This window comes from Lepisma saccharinum, chromosome 11 (genome assembly GCF_977018435.1).
Source record: "Lepisma saccharinum chromosome 11, izLepSacc3.1, whole genome shotgun sequence".
NCBI classification, from domain to species: domain Eukaryota; kingdom Metazoa; phylum Arthropoda; class Insecta; order Zygentoma; family Lepismatidae; genus Lepisma; species Lepisma saccharinum.
The window spans coordinates 41,029,918-41,051,246 of NC_139239.1; the positions used below are offsets into that span (position 1 = coordinate 41,029,918).

Consider the following 21,329-nt stretch of genomic DNA (forward strand, 5'->3'; position numbering starts at 1 on the left):
AACAGACGGGACCACCCAAAAACCATAACCCTTGGCAGCCGAGGAACAAGACATGCGATAGAACATTTGGCAAAGTAGTTTCAATACTGTTCGGACAAATATTCCTATTAGGGAATCTTTAATAGGGAATGTAAAGAATTAAAATACTAAAAACACTCCCATGAATATTGTAAGAAGCCAGGGAGGCTAACGGGTGAGGGTACGCTGTTATAGAAGTTATCGTCGTAAACTTTACAATATTTTATCGTTAAAATTTAACGATCTGCCTGTCATTTTCCACAAATGAACGTTATCGTTTTTTCGTAAATTTAAATTTGAATATTTCATCATGCATAGTGATATATAATGATTATAAGTTGCAGTTGAGTGCATCATACATTTTATTTTTGTTTATTTTATATTTTTATTAATTTTATTTGTAAAAACTGAATCATTAAATTTACAATAATTACAGTTGAGTATGTAAACTTTAAACATGGTCATTTTCATTTTTATGTGAATGCTAATGGAAATTAACGGCTTTAGCCCCTCATTTTCCCAGTAAACAGTCTAGGGGCTCAATGCATTCATAATCTCGGTCGTTAAGGAGATAATATGATCAGCACCACGCTCCGGTCGTCTTTACCTAGAGGGTTTGTCAATCAGGTACCCATTTGATTAGGGATTGGGTCTTCCTCGTGGCAACCAGATACCCTATTTCCATACCAATTCCACTTTATTCTCCATTTTCATTCGCGACACGTAAACATATTACCCGGGATTCGAACCCGGGACCCCTGGCTTCGTAGCGTGCTGTACCATCCACTCCGGCAAGAAGGTCGGGACTACTACAAATAAAATATTATTTCAATTAAATTAACTATACTGTAAAAAAGCTGTGCTTAACCAGGTTTTACTTCACCGATAGAAATAACTATTAATCAAACATAGTGACAACTCTAGAGTGGGACACAGTGGGTGGGCCACGCCTACCAGTACCAGAGCTTCTGCCCCCTCTTTGGTCCACCGTTTTTACACAAAATAGTTTGACTATAATTACACAATGGTATCATTATTACCATTCACAGTAGTCTGTAATAATGTCGAAATTCTGAGAATTGAAGACTAAAATTTGTAAACGCTTAAAGTGCCACAATAATTCAAACACCGTTTTCCACGTTAAACTGTGAAATGTGCCATGCTTTATAATGTGGTAAACGTGATGTGTGGCTGGTAGTCCTCTAAGTAGTTCAAAGGCCGTGTAAAGAGGTCACTAGTGTGCACGTTCTTACGGCCTAATGTGCGGAACGATGCGATCTCCCAACACTTTCGCTTTTGGCACTTACAACGTTCACCACTTTTAGTCCTCAATTTTTGTGTAACTCCCCCCCCCCAACTGATACCCTAGACCATATTTGGGCAATCTTCAAATCTATTTTTGGCGCCACGGGTTTATTACTTAACAAACCTATTATTTCGTATGCTCTTATCACAAAAATTTAGAGATCTAAATTTACAACCTGGAATAGGGACGACCATCTCGAAGTTAATCAACACACACAAAAACATGAGTCACAATTACTCTGTAACACCACACCGTTGGTTCATTTCAAGACAATATTCTAATGACGTTGAGCATGTGGACAGCCAAGAGCTCGAACGTAGAACCAGAACCTGCAGTCAGGTGCTCTATTGGCTGCACCATTGGAGTTCTTCGTTAATTTTAGAAGATATGCAAAAAAATTGTATCTTTAGTTTAATTAAAAGTAGTGGTGTGTTTGATAAAGGGAGGGGGGCGGGCTACTTATATGGAAGAGAGTTTTGGTATTTATCGTTATTTTAAATCTATCTTCCTCAGTTCTCTAATTCGTTCAATGGGCTTTCAATAGGACGTGATCAAGAAGTTGAGGTCTGAACTGTTGACAACCTCACATTTCACATTCGACTGCTGGAGTGAAAAATGGATTAACCAACAAAAGACTAACGCCAGGCCCTAAGCATCCCTTGCGGATCTAAAAAGCGTGACCATTGAGCAAATCAATTAAATGCCGTTTGGACGACCAACAAGCACCCCTGGGAGTAGCAACTAGAAACTAAATCGCATTTTATAGCAAGGTAATGAGCATATAATGGAATCCATGCCGGGTAACGCTCTGCCATTTGAAAAGAGGACACGTTACGACATTTCTCCCCACATTAGGCCTTCCGACTTCACCTTGATAATGGTTCCAGGACTCTTCCTATTCGTGGAAACATGACTCCGACAAGGAAAAGAGAGAAAACGTCCTTTGTGAGGACATGAAAAGCCATTGTGGACGTTATCCGAGGCCGCATACTTTTTCGGCGCTTCCTATTGTTGCGGCCAACAGACGGAGGCTGTGCATCATCAGTTGCCGCTCATACACTGCTGCTGATTTGTGAAACTGATTGGTCTCGGTGGTTGCCGTGGGAAGCCTTTCTCATTCTAATGGCTGCACAAAGCCAGGAGAGGACCTCTGTTTATCTCAATGTTCGACAACTTCTTTTTGTCCTGCTTACACGCTGTTTTAACCAACACCTTTGCCACACTATTTTTCACCGTGCGTATTGTCATCCCCAACACAGAGAGAGGAGCTTCCAGGAGTTTTTCTCCCTTGCTCGTGGAACTTAGCACATGAAGTTTCAAGTTTGCGGGCACGTAACCAGGGGAAGGGCTCTGGGGTCTGGAGCTCCCCCCTCGAAATCCTACAAATATCTAATTTCAATTTAAATAGTGTGTTTACTTCTTTAATTGTACTTCTTCAGCAGGATTAACCATCCTGTACACTGTAAAAAGTTGACAGTAAAAAAAACGGTCCAAGACCGTCAATTCTCGCTGCCATCCAGATACCGTAAAAATTACGGTGACCGTAAATTTCTTTTTACGGATACCTGTATATTAAACGGTAATATACCGTAATTTTAAAAAGTTTGTTTTTTAAAAAATACGGCATAATGCCGTAATTTAAACAATAATTGGCTGTATTTAGATGGAATACCTTTTTGCATAATGTAAAAAATGATACCTTTTTGGCCAGACAATGTCAAAAAGTTATTTTCACATTACATATTGATGATTGATTTTGTTCTGGCATAGGTATAAAATTTCCAATTTCACTGCCAATGTATGTGCTTAAAACACTCCTTGGCAGCACAGTTCATCGTTTTCCACGATACTAAGGCATTTAGAGAGAATTTTACATTTGCACAACACACAATTGATTTACGTACCCTTGCACAGGTCGACAGTAGTTAGAAAGTAAAAATTACCTGTTTAACTAGGGGGAAATACTGAACTACGAATTACGTATTAGAGTCCCCTTCTGGCTTCTGTAGTAGACTGGTGAGCTAACGTCCCACAAAGCTAGATGTGCCAGGTATGAAACCCAGTTCATACATGAGTATCATTGTATTTATTATACCCATTCCGTCATTTATAATCATTATCACATTTAACCCAATATGCAGAAAGAAACAAAAATACCAAAATAATAATTACAACTTATAAATAAAATAGCATTTCTATGGCATCCACCAACTCCATAACCATCAATGTCATACATTTTCATTGGACAAAATTAACATGTTCTTGAAGGCAATGTTTTAATTATTTTATTAGATACTTCCAGGCCCTCTGATGGCACAATGCTATTATTCTTACCTTGTGATTGAGTCCTGAGTTCAATACCCTGGTGGAGGCATAATGCAATGGTTTGGATTCCACTTCAAAACTGTAGGTCCAGCCCCAATTAGCCTATCTGAACATAAAGTGGACTTGAAACTATACCTCTCCATTTACTACAATATGTATGTGTGCGCGAATGCATTGTAAGGATATGATACATTCACAAAGAAAAACAGTTATGAGGAAAAGGTGAAATATGTTTAAAATCCTTCCAAGCAAAAAACAAATTCTCAGTGTTTTCAGATATTCAGGAATCCTGTGAACATGGGCGTCCAGAAGGGGGGCAAGGGGGGCCATGCCCCCCCCCTGGAAAATGAATGTGTACCTAAAAATTATATATTTCACACATAATTTCATTTCAATCACAGTAATTTATGTTAATTATTATAAATTCGTTGAAGAAACATGATAATTTCAGACTGAAATATTGTTTTTTGAGAGGGCACCACTATTTTGGAGGAAAATATGTGTCCTTTGCCCCCCCTGGAAAAAATTACCTTACTTGCCCCTCCCTGGAAAAAATTCTGCGGACGTCCATGCCTGTGAATAACATAATAGAAAGCAGAAAGGAAAACATAGCCCTCAAACCTTAAAATTTCAATGTTTTAGCATTTATGGAAATACATTTCCATAATGAGACTACTTTGTTAGTACAATAATTATTATTACTTAAATTAGGAAATATTACAAAAATATCTGTAATTGAACTGAAAAAAAATAATTTCACTTCAAGTTCCTCACAATGCAACAAGTAAATCACAAATTGCACTCATAAACACACACAATACTATAATAAGCCGAAGTTTTTCTGTAGGCAAATGATGAAAAGATTCTCTCTCCTTGACCACATGAATTCTACAAAAGTCTGAGAAGTTCCTAGATCTGACTTTATTCTCATCTTCAGGGTAAAGGTAAAGAAGTAATTCTAGCCTGAAGATAGTGGCATTATTCTCAAAAGATCAGAAACAGTTGCAGAACCCACTTGATCGATAGCCCAAGAGAATCAATTCAACATAAAAAATTAATAAATAAATAAGTAAAATAAGATTTAAAAAACCTGGATTTTACTGGCATTACTACCAATCTTCCATCCCTGCTATTGGTGCAATCCTCAAATACTTTTCAGTTTTAAAAATGGAATTTTCAAATGAGATATAATAATTCAAATAATATAAATAATTTATTCAAATCAACCAAGTACATAATTATAATTTATTTTTTATTTATTTTGTCAAATAATTACTACATTGCACTTGTGCTTTTTTCTTCTTAACTTAGGACCCTTCTGCTGGATTAAATCACCTGGGAAGAAGAAATATACCATTAAGGAATTTGATACAAAACCAAATGCAATTGCAACAGCATAAGTTTAGAATTTCATTAATTCTCAAGTAACAGAATAACATTGTCAAAGGTGTTCAGTGGTGCGTAAGCTCCACTGATACAGTTCCCTCAAAAAATAAATACATATGTGGAAAGGTGGCAGAAATTGTCACCATTCCATGAAGGCACATGGTTCCACATCATCTACTGGCTACAGTGGAGATGATGTGATCAGTACCATGTTTCAGCTGTCTCACCCCCTCCCTTCCCAGTTACCCATAGAGTAAACTAATTTGAAAAAGTAACTATACTAACTTAGCTACTAAGCCAGCCCTGGTTTATTTCAGTCTGTAGAGCAATGACATGGTATGCCAAAGAACTTGGTTTGTGTCCTGGTCAAGCCTGAATTTTCTTTGCAAAAATTTCTACGCAGTACATCTCCTATGTAAACCATGACAATCCAGTTAGTTGGGTGTCTTTACTGCCATGAGACAATTGAAGTCTGCATTATGTCAGTTCAAAACAAGAAGAGAATTTCTTATGTACGTTTTTGCAAGTTTTCATTTTCAGTGTCATTACGAGTATTATTAAAGTGGTTAACAGAAAACAAAACTAAAATTCAAAAAAGCAATGAAACAAGAAATGGAGATACAATAACATGCTGTACTGTAGCCTGCATGTTGAAATGCAATCATGAAAATATGTATTCCATATTTGTTTTTATTTGTAAAATGACATATATCATCATCATCATCAGTATTCCACCACGTTTTCCACATTTTTAGAGAAGTTTGCAGATTTCATCCATATATTTAATAGAAACATAATCCATATTTAATGGAAACATGATCTCCACTTAACGTTTCATGAAATTTAGTGTATAGCTGTGGTAAATTATGGTATCACAGCACTGGTGGGGCCCAACTTCCACATTGCGCTGTGCCTTCATGTCATGGTGCATGATGGGCTTTACCTTACTTCCGTTCCGTGTGTGCCAAATCATATGGTAAACCCAGTACTGCATTCAGTGTTTAAACCATTCATCTTTTAGATCTAAGAGACAATACTAAGATGAGAAATGACCAATATTATGATTAAATAATAAATTGTACAGTGGGATGCACAAGTATTGGGTCAGCAAATTGTCCATAACAATTTTCATTCATATTTCTCTTGCTTCTTTCGTGTTTTTAGGGACTGACCTTTTATGTATGCAAGTGCTGGTGTAGAAATTTTCAGCAGCTTGTTTGACATTTTGTTTCATTTTTTTAAGCACTCATTTCGTAAAACAAGGGCAATAAACATGGCGATGGACAATTTACTTTGCAATTCTTATGCATCTCATTGTACAACAAACCACATCCATACTGACAAGAAGACTCAAACTCTGAATGTTTGGTGATTAAAGTATGGGTCTAGCACTAAAACCACATTGCCACTGACCCAACCACCTGTTTTATGCACTGAATTGATGTGAATATTTCAGGAGAATTAAAAATATTTGAACTACAAATTTGGAGCTTTTTAATTATTATGTGAAAGTTTGTGCAGTGTTCCATTCACACATGATACAACATACCTTTTGCCAAACTCCAATGTGTTGCATGCTTGAAATGGATACTGATATAGCATTTAGGAAGCCAAGCATTCTATCAATTCTTGCTCAATTGAAAGCATAATTTCCATGCATTTTTTTAGGGACGATCCTGTAGTAACAATAATAAATTTAAGAATCTCATTCAAAATATCAAATATATGAACAAACAAAAAAAAACAACTTGCATTCAATACACGTAAGGGTTATTTCAAAGAATGTCAATTGGCCCACTTTTAAGGAAAGCCCACTCTGACCTTAAATAGTTACAGGAGTTTGTATGATAAATTGGCAGCATTTTTTAAAAAAGTAGGCCCTGTGTGTTAGTATCAATTCAAGTAATTGTTCAATTCCATGACCCACTCTTTCCACATACAGCCATTCACATGGAAAGTAAAGGTAAAGGGATTGAATAATAGTTGTCAGAACACAAGATTGAAAACTTTCAATAACCTTTACCATGATTTATTTATCTTTCAAGCTAACTTCCAACCATTGAGTGAGTAACATTTCAAATTTCTTATAAAAACTTATTGGATCCATTTCTAATGGGAGGAGGGGTGGGTATTTTGTTGCTTCAGGTTCTAGTTGAAAACATGAAAAGCAACTTACTTGTGGATCTTGTCCGAAAGAGGTTCCAATGCAGTTTCTAGGACCTCCCACAGAAATTTCACAGCTCACTACCCATTGGCACAGTTCTTGGCATATCTTTTACTTTCCAGACTTAAAATCAGAATTTCTCATAAAAACCTGTAATTAAATGAATTTTGAGCATGAAAACCATAAATTATTAACAATTTTGAACAGGTTTAAACTTAATGATAACAATCAAACCATAAATTACCTAAATCTACTGTATTAAACTTATATTGTGTCATTGTTTTGATTACTAGAAATTTAAATCCAAATTTTGTCCAAAATTGCAATTCTTGCGAGAGAAAAAGAATTTTAAATCAGTCATAAGATACCTAATTACAGTTAAATATGCATGAATGCTAATTGTTGCAGTCATAAACAGCTTAAACTTGAAGAGAAATACAAAATAACACCAAGAACTAACATCTTTCATGTCAGTACCACTCAGTTTTTATGTAAAAGTGTCATTCTTGGAAAATGCCGCAAAACCGAAGGAATTTTGAATTATTACAAAAATTTTGCTTTTACTTCACATTATTTGCTTAGAACTAGCAGAAGGATTTTAAGTGGATGCTCAATATGTTATGGAACATCCAAATAGTTAATATTAGTGAAAATCAATGTTGCCATCTTATTTTTTTAGAAAATTCCTCAGTGTTCCGCAGATAAAAATTTCTAAGTTTCAATTTTGTTTTCACATACAAAGTTAAATATAACACCTCCAACTTGTGTAAATGTACACTATTATAATTACTCATAAATTTGTATTTTTAACCATTCACTTGACATTTTGTCAAAATTATGTAATTCTACTTACCTAAATACAAAATTATGAATAAAATGAACAATATTGGGAGACCAGTTCTTCATTTATAAATCTCCCATGGGATTAAATACTTCTCAACAGATAACCTTAGCTAGATCAAAATATCTTTACTCTGATGGGGTCTAGAACCCAATATTGAATTTTACTATAATTTTGGGACTTTCAGATAAATTTCGGCTAATTTCCATGATTTTTTTTTTCAGTGTACAGGATAAGTGAAGGAAGGGGACAATTGAAGCACACCGTGTCATTTTTTTCCCGTAAAGCTTTTAAACCCTTCCCTGGAATTATTTATGTGTGGAGGTTCAGGATTAACAGTATCATTCAGTCACTACTGATGAAATCCATACAATTTCAGCCAGTACTTTTAGGCTGTTATGCCAGATGAATAGTTAGGTACCCTTGACTTTCTGTACCACCAAGTGAAAGTTTTTGCATTTTTTATAAAGATTAAGTTGTTTATGTAGCTTTTCTGCTGTTTTTAGCTCAGGGAAATGAGTTATGGTGAAGTAAAGTACCTAGTTTCCTTAGCCAGAAGCAGGGAAGCTCGAAGGCTTTGTGCAAGTGCACCCAAAATATTAATAATAAAAGTCAATAATTGAAAATAAATATTAATTTTACATTTTAAATGTATTATAAAATAAAGTAAATCAAACACGAAGGACTGAAAACTCACAAAACCAAAATAGAAGTGTAACTATTGTTAGTAGTGCTAAGTTTGGTGACGTTATCATTTGCACGTATTTTAAGCTATTTGAATGTGCATACACCAATTTTGACCAATAAAAAGTTGCGAAAGTACTCCGAGATAGGAGGTTTTTAATTTACGTGAGCTGTGGTTTGGGATCAAATATCGCGGTTGTTCGTGCTTTCCGCGCTTAGAAGCACATTCTATGTTACATAAAACATCAAAACCTGTCAAGTAAGAAAAAATTGTACCTCAGAGACTGTTACTAAACATTTCTACCATCCGTAACTCGGCTATTGCAAGTTTCTGCTTTCAAAAATTTCTGAGTACTACTTGTAAACAACAGACACGCACTTCATATATCGTTTGTATACTACCTAATGAAAGTGACCGGTATTTGCAATGTGGTACATGTGATAAAGACATCGATGAATTTATATCTTCCACTACACAAGCGAATTGAATAAATGCACGTGGTTTTGGCTTCGTTGCATAGTACAGCAGTACAATAATAATAATATAGCACTAATAAACTGTGTTACAATGAATTTTCATTCCATTATGTTAAAAAATAAAAACATTATACGTACCTTGAGTTATGTAGATTTACTTTACACGCAGGCATTCGAAGCACAACCATCGATAAAGAAGCACAACACAGCAACAAAAACATACGCTTCGGCCATGTTGGCCTGTGAAAGTTGACAAGCGACACAAATGCGCATGCGCGGCTTGGTCTAAAACGGTATGGAAGTATTTCCGATTCCACGGTCGAGTCCGTAAAATTTTTACGGTAGGATGTATTAAATTTCACGGTAACTTCTAACAGTGTACAGTATGAGAAATTCATCTTCAGGGATTCTAGATGGCGACTGCTGATAAAAAATGAGCGCCCCTGAAATTATATTCTGTCTACGGGCCTACTTGAGCACACTATACACTCTGAAAAATATGCAACTAATCCATCACTCACCGAGATCCACTTAATGGCACCCTAATCTAAAACGCCACACCATCATACTCTCACCCTCAAGCTTAAAATCTTTCTGGATAGCAGAATGGTTGTCCCTCCTATACATAGCATTCCCTACTAACTACAAGATAACTAAACTAACTAACTAAAACTAACCTATAAACTAACTCAAATTAATCTATACTACTAATAAGTTTTATTAACTAACTATCTAACTAAAACTAACCTATAAACTAACTCAAATTAATCTATACGAGTACTACTAATATGTTTAATTAATTCCCAATCAATAAAGATAAACAAAATGAAATCAAAACTTGTTCCGGTCACCATAACGGGCTAAATACAATAATATAAACTCAAAACTACTAAATGTAGCTATGTATAGAATCTCCATCTATTTTCTTTTCTTATTGTATTTTTATTTGTATATAATGTTTGGAAATTGAAAATAAAAACGAAAAGAAGAAGGATAAAAACTGACGTCCTGGTTTATTTTAAGGTACCAGGACACTAAGCGCATACCCTCGAATGTATGCTGGCAGAGTCGAGCTTACTTCGGGGGTTCCTCCCTAAAAAAACTGAGTTGCCACCAAAACTGGTGTAACACAACACCTAATAGAGCATTAAAAGCCTTTGTAGCTAGACAGCCAAATGAAATGTTGTAGCAAGAAGCCCCCCCCCCCTAGCGGAATTCTTTGGGACTTTTTGTAACAAATACAACTCAAATAGTACTACACATTCCTGCAAGTTTCATTTAATTTTTTAAATGTCCTTACCTCCAAAAATGCCTAATATGACTGTACTACAAAGATGATGCTAAACAATACCAATTCCGTATCAGCACCAAAAAGACGACTTTTGGTGAAAACTCAGTTGCATATTTTCTTTTTAGACTAGAAATCATTCCAGACAAAAATTCTGCTAGGCTGTGTTTATGATCTTCCCAAAGAAACCTCACCTCTCCGCCCGGGTAGATATCCCCAGAATGCTCATAATGCAATTTTGAATAAAAGTTTGGAGATTTCCAAATTTTCGTCAATTTTAGCAAAGAATAGAGTACTTAAAATTGTCACTGTCAATAGTGACATAGTTGTATCATTAATGCATTCTTCGTGGCGGAGTGATGAGCGTCTCGGGTAAGGCATGGATACATCTTCGTGTTCGTCCCATCATCCATTTCATTGGTTCATCCTCATCCTTGCCATTATCGCAATACTTAAAAAAACCGACGTAAATTAATTGAAATAGAAAGATATCATTACCTGAAAGCTTTATAAGTAATACAAATGCACGAGTGATAAACCTTGTAGCTGTTTAGGTTAGGGTTAAAATTAATACAAGGTTAGTCAAGCAGACAAACTATTAAGGTTGATTCAGTACACTAACAATGGCAATGAGCCTGAGCAGTTTTGCACGTTTCATGTTAGCCGTGCTTTTTCTTTCTTTAGTCTTTTAATTTCAACTGCAATGAAAGTTTTCGAATTTCATGCACCTTTAAATTCTTGGCATCTCGGCCAGTGGTATGTCTGGCGAACTTCAGTTTTAGGGTTCGATGGTTTCAGTAACGATTTGTTTCGCTTGTATGTGTTCCTCTGCTACGATTGACTGCATAGTTTAACATACTTCACTTTTCGTTGTCTAAAACTTACGTATTTCGAAAATGTATTTAAAAAAAATTAGATCCAATTATCGACATTCAAACAAAATTCAATTACTGCATGTTTATCCAAACTAAATTTGTGTGTGTGTTGGGGGGGGGGAGGTTATGATGAACAATTCTTTTGGGGGGATTTTGATGAACGATTTTGGGGGGGTGGGGATGCGTCCTCGGCCTTGGGGGGTTGGGCACCCCTGATCCGAACCACTAAGTGCATCCACCGTATCGAACCCACCAGAATCCTTAGGGCAGGGGTTCCCAAACTTTTTCGTTTCACGGCGCCCAAGTCAGAATGTAGGCCTAACTAACACTTGCAACGCTCAGTTAGTATGGTTAGGTTGCTTGCCTTAACTTTTTAAAAAATAACCACATATTTCAAATTCAGAAACATTTTATATCGGGGTTGTTAGAAGTCCAGGAATTTTAAATAATTACGGCTCAGGAGAGAAAATCACCAAGCGTAAATGGGTTCTGGACCACAAAGAATGATTTTATGTTCAAAGTATTTTAATTCTGTCCAGGAACCTTTTTTTCCGGATAAATTTAAAAACGGTCCAGAGACCTTTTTTCGGAATGAATTTAAATACGGTCCAGGAACCTCTTTTTCCAGATGAATTTAAATACGGTCAATCCAATACGGTCCAGGAACCTCTTTCAACTTGTACCGAATTTAAAGTGTGCGAGAAAAATTATTTCGGTCCTGTTGCGGAACCCAATAGAATTAATGGCTTCCTGGACCTTTTAACAACCCTGTTTTATATGTAAAAAAGTACTAAATGAGCACATATTTGTAACAATCATATTCGTATTCATAACAATCACTGTCATTTCAGTGGGAACCACTACCTAGAGTGTTAAGCGACAGGTTTACTAGTACGTCACCAGACACACCACAATGAACAGTGAAACCGTATGACCCTGTTTATGTATGTATCATGACATTAGTCTCATCATCTATTTAATCAGTTCATCACTCATCCTCATCATCATCTATTTAATCAGTTCATCACTCATCCTCATCGTCGTGATTAACCCAAGAGGTACGAAAGCGACGTAAAATATAATAATATAGAACAGAATAAAACCAGGGTGTATTAAAAAATAACGGTTACTTAGAAAACAGTAATAATGTCATATCCTTACCATTTCAGAAATGAAAAACAGTAATAATGTCATATCCTTACCATTTCAGAAATGAAATTATAATGAATTTAACCTCCGAAGATTGAAAGATATGCAAATATCTTCAACATCTTAAATATAATGTACAATGAAGGAAATTGATCATCTGATAGGAAATTTTACGCCAAACAATTTTGGTCTTTACATTATTTACGTTATGTAGCTGAACCGACTTATCATGTATTTTTTAAGAAATGGCGCCCATGCAATGCGCTGATAAAATTTGAAATAAATACTTTCATATTTAGAACATTTATCTTTAATAAAATGAAATAATGTATTGCTGATAAAATGCTAAATGTGATTATTAATAGAGAGGATTTAATTTAGTACGTTTGACATTAAAAAAAAAATGTCCCCCATATTTACCAGAATCATGCTAAATAAATACAACCATCGATCAAGAAAGTGTGGGGCGTTACCCCCACACACCCTATACGCCTTCAGGCGTGGTGCTAAGCACAGGGGAGCACTTTACCTTTTATCTTTACCATCGGACTAAAACTCGTGCTTAAACTCAAATTGCGTACGAAGTAGCACCGTTCTATCTGGAAGTGAAATACAGTCTTAGAAAGTAGCTCGAAAGACCCTTAGTATTAGGTAAATTTCCAGCTTTCTGACAAGTAGGGCCATTTTCAATATGGCTGTCTAGCACTCTTTCTGATATTATTTTCAGATTCTACGATCTCAAAAACATAAAAACCGAAACCATATTTAATTATATGGACAAATTTGAATTTTAACCATTTTTTTTTCTTCAGATTTTGAGCAGTCATCTTTTCCGCCATCTTGGATTACTGGAACCTCCAGGAAATTAATCGTTTGTAATGGGAAATGCAATGGTTTGTGTTGTTGCAGAGAAAAGTCTACAAATTAACTTTGAAGACTTTACGTCTAAATTTTTACTATAACTTTGGATATTATAAAGAACGTGCACAGTACCCTGTTTGCAAAATAGCAGAGTTGGCAACCTTGAAATGTTTCCGAAACACCAGCATAAAGAAACAACACTGAGTAAAGGCCAGATTTTAATTATGTCCAAGATTCCGTCGCAGCGAGTGAATGTTTTTGTATTCCTTGTACGTGGTGTTAATTGTAAGCGGATTGAAACATGTTCTGCTTCGAACCTCCATGCCTTTCTCTTCCCCCGTTTACACTCGCCGCCCCCCTTTTTTGCCTCTTCGTTCCCGAAATTTCTTCGCGTAACCGACCAAAGGCAGCTCATGAAGAGAATCCCAGGTATTTCCATCAGTTCCGGATTTCGCCACCAGATAGCAGCACGTGCAAATTTTCTTGGCCCAATATGAATAGGGGCCGCGTAGGTTTCCCATGCAGCACCTCGAGCGTGGAGAACTCGTCTATTATCAGCTTTTTCATTACAAAGTCACGTTTCATTTCTCGCCATGCCGGGCGACCGCGCAAAGGAACAAGGGGGGGAAAGGCCGTGGAAGAGATGAATGCGAAAGAAAAGCGACAAGGAAACAAGAAACAAATATTTATGTTTGGGGTCCAGCTGTAGAAATGGTCGCGGTGCAATTCACTGCACCTGGTTTCGCTTTGTGTTTCGTGGCTACTGCAGACGAGCTCATTGGTTCACGGTTACACACACGAATTCAGTTAAATAGAATACATGACATTGAAATACAGTATGTGTTGACAATTGGCAACGTATACATTAACCTAACTTGCGGTAGCATGACGGAGTGAACAGTACGCAACATTTATATCGTATTTCAAATCTCGTGTTGTTATGCTAAATCCTGAAAGGCAGTGTCGGTGATTATGAGGGGCATGGAGGTGGGGAAGGGGGGCGTTGCCCACACACACTTTTTAGTTTTTACCACATTTGCCTGTGCACTATGCTAAACCTTATCTACCGAGGGAAAGTAAAATGTCCTTGCCCAGCCCAGTTTTGGAACTCAATCGCCGCCACTGCTGAAAGGTGACCAGTTCTTTTGCAGTGTGCGAAGTCGTACCACTTTATTCACTGACCTCACTGCAAGCAAATAGTGCTTGTAATTTTTTAAAACTTACACAGCAGAAAGATTTAAAGAGAGGATTTGATGTCAGAATTTTTATGATAAGTAAATGACGATTCTTCACCAATAAAATAATATACGTGTCTGGAAATAGATTCTGCACATATTCTAAATTTAGTTTCAGAAGTTTTGAAACAAAAACCGTGTTAAAGGGCTGCAGTTATCAGGGACCTTGCGCATCCTAAGGGAACGTAGATTGTAATCACCCCTTTCCTGTCAGATAAACGGCAAGATACAATATTTAAATCCGCTTACTCTCTCAGAAAATATTATATTGACTTAAACGATGTACCATTAGTGGGGACTTGATATATTTCCATGCATTTATTTTTAGCTGTATTCATAGGCGTAACTTGGCGGGGGCAAGGGGGGCACTTGCCCGTCTCAAAATTTTCATGTAGGCTATGTTAAAACTTACAAGTTAAGGATACATGTGTTAACATCCTGAGACCTGAGGAACTAAGTAATAAATTATAATACTGGTGATTTCGCAAATGTACCAGTTATTTAGCAAATAATCCTGGACACTATTTTTATGGGATGAAAAACTTTTCGACTGCCCCCCCCCCAAAGTTAAGCTTCAAGTTCGTACCTGCCCCCCAAAGTTAGTTGCAAGTTACGCCCATGGCTTTATTTTCTGTGAGTCCCCCCTTTTTTACTGCAGTAACATTGTCATTGCCTCACACCAGCTCCAGTGCTGTGTATCCGCGTACGCCAAAAACTTATATAGATTTATTTATTATGGTTCCGGGCCTCCCCGATGGCGCAGTGGTAGCGTCGTCGCCTTGTAATCAAGGGGTCCAGGGTTCGATTAGTGTTGCCCACGAGACGAGACTTTGGCCTGTCTCGTCTCGTGGAGTCTCCTGGAAATGCTGTCTCGTCTCGAAAATATTCGTTTGTCTTATGACACATGGTCAATCTCGTCTCGTCTCGAATTTTTAAAAGCCTGTCCCGTCTCGTCCCGTGGGCAACACTAGGTTCGATACCCGGTGGAGGCACATAGTGGTTCAGATCCCACTTTAAAACTGTAGGTCCAGTCCCAATTAACCTTACTGTGCATACTTAAAGCACAATCTCACATTTATTATGGTTCCTTTAGTTTATATACGTGACACACAACAATCCTTTCCAATGCAACAACATTAGACGACAATCCATCTCCTTGACGAACAGGCCTTGTTAGTTTCAAATTCAGCGGATAGATGGCTCCTCATTTCTACTTTGCAGAGTACTTTTTATAAATTAAGTCTAACTAAATTTATAAGCTTCGGCGGATATTAAATACCTGCATAAATTCACGTACTTTTTCTCTTTATTGCAGCATATGCTGATGTAAATTCTATGAACAGGTTACATGTATTGTTTTCTAAGTTCTGTAGTTTTTGCACAGATTTGTATCATCGTATGAAAGCTATGTATTGTATAGGTATATTTTTGTGTTTTTTAGGCGATTCACAACTCGCGCCTTCAACATGCACACCTATACATTTTAAAACGTTGTCCCTAGGTTCAATACATGCAGTATCTGAAGTTCTGTGTATGTAACGATTAGCAATAGACAGGTATTTCTTCAAATTATAACTTAACGCCCATTTCCCTTTTGATATATACAGGTTTATCTTATTTACATAAGTTAAATCTTGGCCGTTATTCGCAAAATCTCCATTTCGGTGTACCCTGACCCCCCTTCCCGAAGAGAGTGTGTAGACCCGTGTAGCCACTGACTTCACGAGTAAAAACAAATATAACCTTCAGTACCAAAAAAGGTGGCTCAAGGTACGTGTGTACCCGGTTTCCCACATGAGATGTACTATTGAATTAATGTGGAAAAAATCAAGTGTGTGTATTAAAAGAAAGAAAGAAAGTTAGAGTCCCCGCCGATTCATAGTATCAAGAAAATTCTCCCTTTCGTCCCATAGAGAAAATACAGCTCCTTACCTCGCCGTATTACACCAAACATCTGAAAGCCACTGCTCCCCTGTCCTTCCTATTTTTAAGCCCCGGTAATGACCTAAGCCAGTACTGAAAACTTTCCGCTTGTCGGTTGTCCACACCTACCTACCCCAACAGCCAATAATACAGACGTACAGAAATACATAGATATACACAACATTATCAAAACACATGAAACTAAAAACCGACCGACCCAATTAAATTAATTAATAAACATATAAAATAAACAGGATCAAGTAATGATCAAATTATTACAGTATGTATATGTATACGGTTAGAAATTCATGACTTTTTCGCACCATTGTCATCAATTTGATATCCTAAATTTCATCACAAAGTTTAACCGGCTCTTTGAAAAGCTTGATTAAAATCCACTTTATGCTCATGATAGGCTGATCGGAATTGGACCTACAGTTTAAATTTGGAACAGAACCGCTGTGAAATAGGCCCCAAAAGGGGATCGAACTTGAGACCCCTTGAGAGAATACGTCTTTTTCTCTGTTAATTCAGTTTACTCTTCGTCTCATGGTTCTGTCTATAGCTACCACTAATGAAAAGGGGGGAACCCCCGAAGTAGCCCAATTTTCACCCGCATACATTCAGGGGTATGCACTTAGTGCCTTGGTGCCTTTAAAATAAATCAGGGCGTTATATCCGATGAATTTTACGGTTCCCCCGTTTTCTCTTTTTTTTATTTCATAATTCAGTACAATACAATACACTACAATGATACCACAAGACAATATAGATCGGATATTCGGGTAACCAGAATATTATACTGACTATTTTTAGTAGTTGAGTTGATAGTGGATAAGAAAAGTACGAAATGAGCGTGTATCAAATGTTGAATAGTGATCTTCAGTTCAGTCTACACACAGAAAACTAAATGCATCATATCGATTGATTCACCAGAATGCATCGATTGATGCACAAAAGTGTGTTTTATGGCTTCTTCAAAGAATCAGATTAACATTTGCACCAAAGTGCATCATTTGATTCAAGTGAGGATTTATTTCAGTCGAGATGCACTTCAATGCATCAGTTGATGCGTTTTGATGCACGTTGATGCGTTTTAATGCATCAGTATGTATATTTTTTGATGATGCAGTTAAACGTTTCGTCTGATCTACATAAAGTCATTAGCTCAGACCAAACGCTTAAGTGCATCATCCAAAAAGATGCAGGAAGGTGCATCAAGGAACATCAACTGATGCAATGAAGTGCATCTCGACTGAGAGAAATCCTAACTTGAATCAAATGATGCACTTTGATGTTTCTTTCACGACATACAAAAATGCACCCAAATGCATCAAATGTGAATCTGATTTTTTGAAGAAGCCATAAAACACACTTTAGTGCATCAATCGATGCATTCTGGTGCATCAATTGATATGATGCATTTAGTTTTCTGAGTGTATACCGTGGCAATTGAAGGAATTATGACAACGGTATGCAATGATAACCATCTTTTCTAGCCCTGGACATCTATTTTTCCAAAACAATGCACTAACATATAGAACATGGAAGTCAGCTTGTCTCCTTTTTATAGTACGATAAACTTCTTATGTAAAACAGTGCAAGTGTAGGTGAGAAATGATTCCCGTTGGAGTGAGGTACCCGACTGAATTCGTCCTTCCCAACAGTAACCTCTGAATCCGCCACTGCCCACAGGCCCATATAAGTAGAAGGCATTTCCAAACAGCTATACCTATAACTCAGTTCCTTTTTAAAGTTAAATTTCTGAACGATGAGAGTGGATATATTAAAAAATAACTCATCTGTATCAAGCATTAAAGCAGCAAACCCAGATGAATCACAGTTGTTGCTGTGTTTGGTTGAGTCAACTCAATCTTGCATGACTCTGCTGTGAGCAACATTTTAATTTCTTGCATGTCCCACGCCACGCGAATTCTTTCCTTCCCGAGCTGTTACATGCGGGACATTATCACACAATACAAATATTCAAGACAGAAGAAAACAAACTCACGTATCCCTCATTTGCTGCACGAATTTTCCTCACAGAGCAAACCGCTTTCAATTACTTTATCCTGCGCCCCAAGCTTTGCAGGAAAACAAGTCCTCTCCCTCCAAGGTGACTCGAAATGGGCGTTCTTCGGTTTTTCAGTTGTCCAATTTGACACATAGTTACAGGCGATAATCAAATTCGGTACTTATAGTAACAACATTTCAAGCGGTTCTGAAAAACTTCAAGTTTTACTACAATTGTTTTCATCAAAATGCCTTTGCGTCAAAAAGAACTAACCTACTAGTAAGGCTGCTGACATTTCCGACCTCCAATAGCACAAGGCCGTGGGTATCCTCATCGTCTGATTGGCTGTTCCAACAATCTGCTGTGACGTAGTAAAATCACCCTATTACGTCATCTATCTCCTCTCCTCTACCACAACATAACCTGGTGCAGTTTTTGGAAAGTTACTTTTTCAAAATAACAATGGTGTAGGTACAATTACTTTGCTCAAAAAGTAACTCAGCTGCTGTTACTTTGCTCAAAATTAACGTACTTTGTTAAGAAATGTATACAATTACAGTTACTTTGTTCAAAAAAGTTACTAAGCTACGATTAAACTTCTTCAAAATGTAAATCAGTTACAGTTACTTTACGAAGTAACTAAGTCAGTGGCGGCTGGTGGTCTGGCCCTATGGTTGTGCGTTCTGAAGAAGTGTTAGCATCCCGCTCAATTACTCACACCCGTTTTTGCGTACATAATGATCTAAATGAATTGGCAACAGAAGTTATGGCCACCTTTCACTGATAATGAAGCGATGTAGTTGAATTTCACGATTTTTTTTTAGTTTTTTTAGTTTTGTCAAACTCATTCAGCAAAATTATCAGCTACATAATGCTACCTTCATTTGGTGCAAAGGTACATAAACCTTAATCTTAAATCTCAGCTATCTTATCTACAGGGTAGGGTTCTTTGTAGACAACGAAACCAGACAGGATACCTTCCAATGGAGACGTTTAAACGAATATATTATTTAAACACAGGATACATGGAGTAAGAATTTTACATGATAAGCTACATTTTTCTATAATTTTCTCGTTTACAGTCAATTTTCATCTCAATATTCTTCCTTCGTAATGGGCAGATCTGGATCGGGACTTCCTTCTCAATGGACGGTCTGGATCTGGACTTCCTTCTTAATATGGAGGATCTGTACTTCCCTCTTAATGGACGTTCTGGATCGGGACTTCCTTCTTATCTTCTTTGTGAACTTCCCTCTGGATTTCAATTTATTTAGGTTTTGACTATTTAACGAATTCCTTTATCCTTTTCCAACTTTTTCCTCTAAGCTTTGGGAATAATACTAATATCCTCCCTTGGGGCTGCAATTGGAACGCGCCACCACTAACTAGGTACAACAAAGTGTATACTTGGTGCAAACGATTTACACGCGCATCCAAGTAGGTGCTACGGTTAAACCGCGCAACCAAAAAGTGCTGTGGGGCGTCGATCAGAACGCGCTCGCCACTGATGTAAACAAAATTTTCGCTATAGGAATAGTAAATCAATCATACAGATGCAATATCTGTTCAAAGATACAAACTTGTATCAGTGCTTTGACTTCCTTAATTTTCATATTAACTTACATGTGATCATTGATTTGATTTATAACATATATATATTAATTTACTTCTTTCATATTTATTCTTTGTCTGCTTATAATATATTCTATTGTTTTTCATCTTTCCAATTTGCTTTGTTCTTATTTATAAAATTATTCGCATATATTATGCCAATTCTTAACCTGGCACGCCTGGTGCTGCCATCTCTATTCGTCTTTGGCAAACTATTCACATTACTTGACCCTATTGGGTACGTAACAATAATTATTTGCTGTGGAGTCCCGAATAGGATAGTAATTTACTAGTTTGCCGTGTGTTTAGACTATTTTATGCATTAACTCCAAAATATTCGTTTACACAAAGAATTCGGAATCTTCATTTTGTTTGGAATGTCTAAAATATGTACATTTCATGTTCTTTCCCTAGAAATATGTGTTTTGTGTGCTTAAAGGTAAAATTATGCATTTTTATGTTAAAAAAGACTTCGCACATTATATTTGAACCATATGGTTTATATTCCTGAGTTTGGCCGACTTCCGAAGCAACAGAAAAAATATGTTTTTATCTAACAATCCGCTCCCTAGTGATGAGAAGCGGAGCGGAGAGGCAAGAGAGCGGAAGCAAATTTGAGAAAAAAATCACGTGATTTCTCAGAATTCTTCCACAAATCGACTGTGTATTTGAAGCTTTTGTGAATCCAATAATAATAATCAATCAATTAGATGATCAAGCTTTGAAGATACTGCAAATTGTCTGAGAATGAACTTCAAATCCTTTCAATGTATGAAGCTTAAGATTAAAACTCTTACGACTTGAACAAAAAGGACAGAGGGGAGAGGGAAAAAAACCGATCGCCTTCAGAAGCCCAAACCGTGATGACGTGAGAACCTGTCCCAAACGATCGGGAAACTTTTTCCCAGGGCGAAAAATTGCTATCGGGAGCTTGTTTCCGAAGGCAACACGTGCATCCCAGGTACCCAGTAATCTTCCGTCCCCGGCCGATATTTACCAGGTTGCGTCCGAGCAGCAGAAACCTCAAATCCCAACGGCCGCAGATCGTGTAATGAGGGGCTGGTCACACAAGAAGTGTGAGCGCCGACGATTAAATTCCAATGAGTAGCAAGCAGTCCGATGCGGGAACAAGTAGAAGGGTGTGCGTGCGTGTGAGCGTATCTGCTTCCAAA

At 37.0% G+C, this 21,329-nt stretch overlaps 1 long non-coding RNA gene across 1 annotated transcript; it reads right to left on the reverse strand.

Moving 5' to 3' along the window:
• Positions 1–4,880: 4,880 nt before the first annotated feature.
• Positions 4,881–9,437, reverse strand: LOC145995216 (uncharacterized). The gene is made up of 4 exons (XR_014442425.1): positions 9,340–9,437; positions 7,212–7,349; positions 6,585–6,711; positions 4,881–4,984 (listed from the first exon to the last, which is right to left on the reverse strand). It is a non-coding gene; the product is annotated as an uncharacterized LOC145995216 (long non-coding RNA).
• Between the last annotated feature and the right edge of the window lie 11,892 nt (positions 9,438–21,329).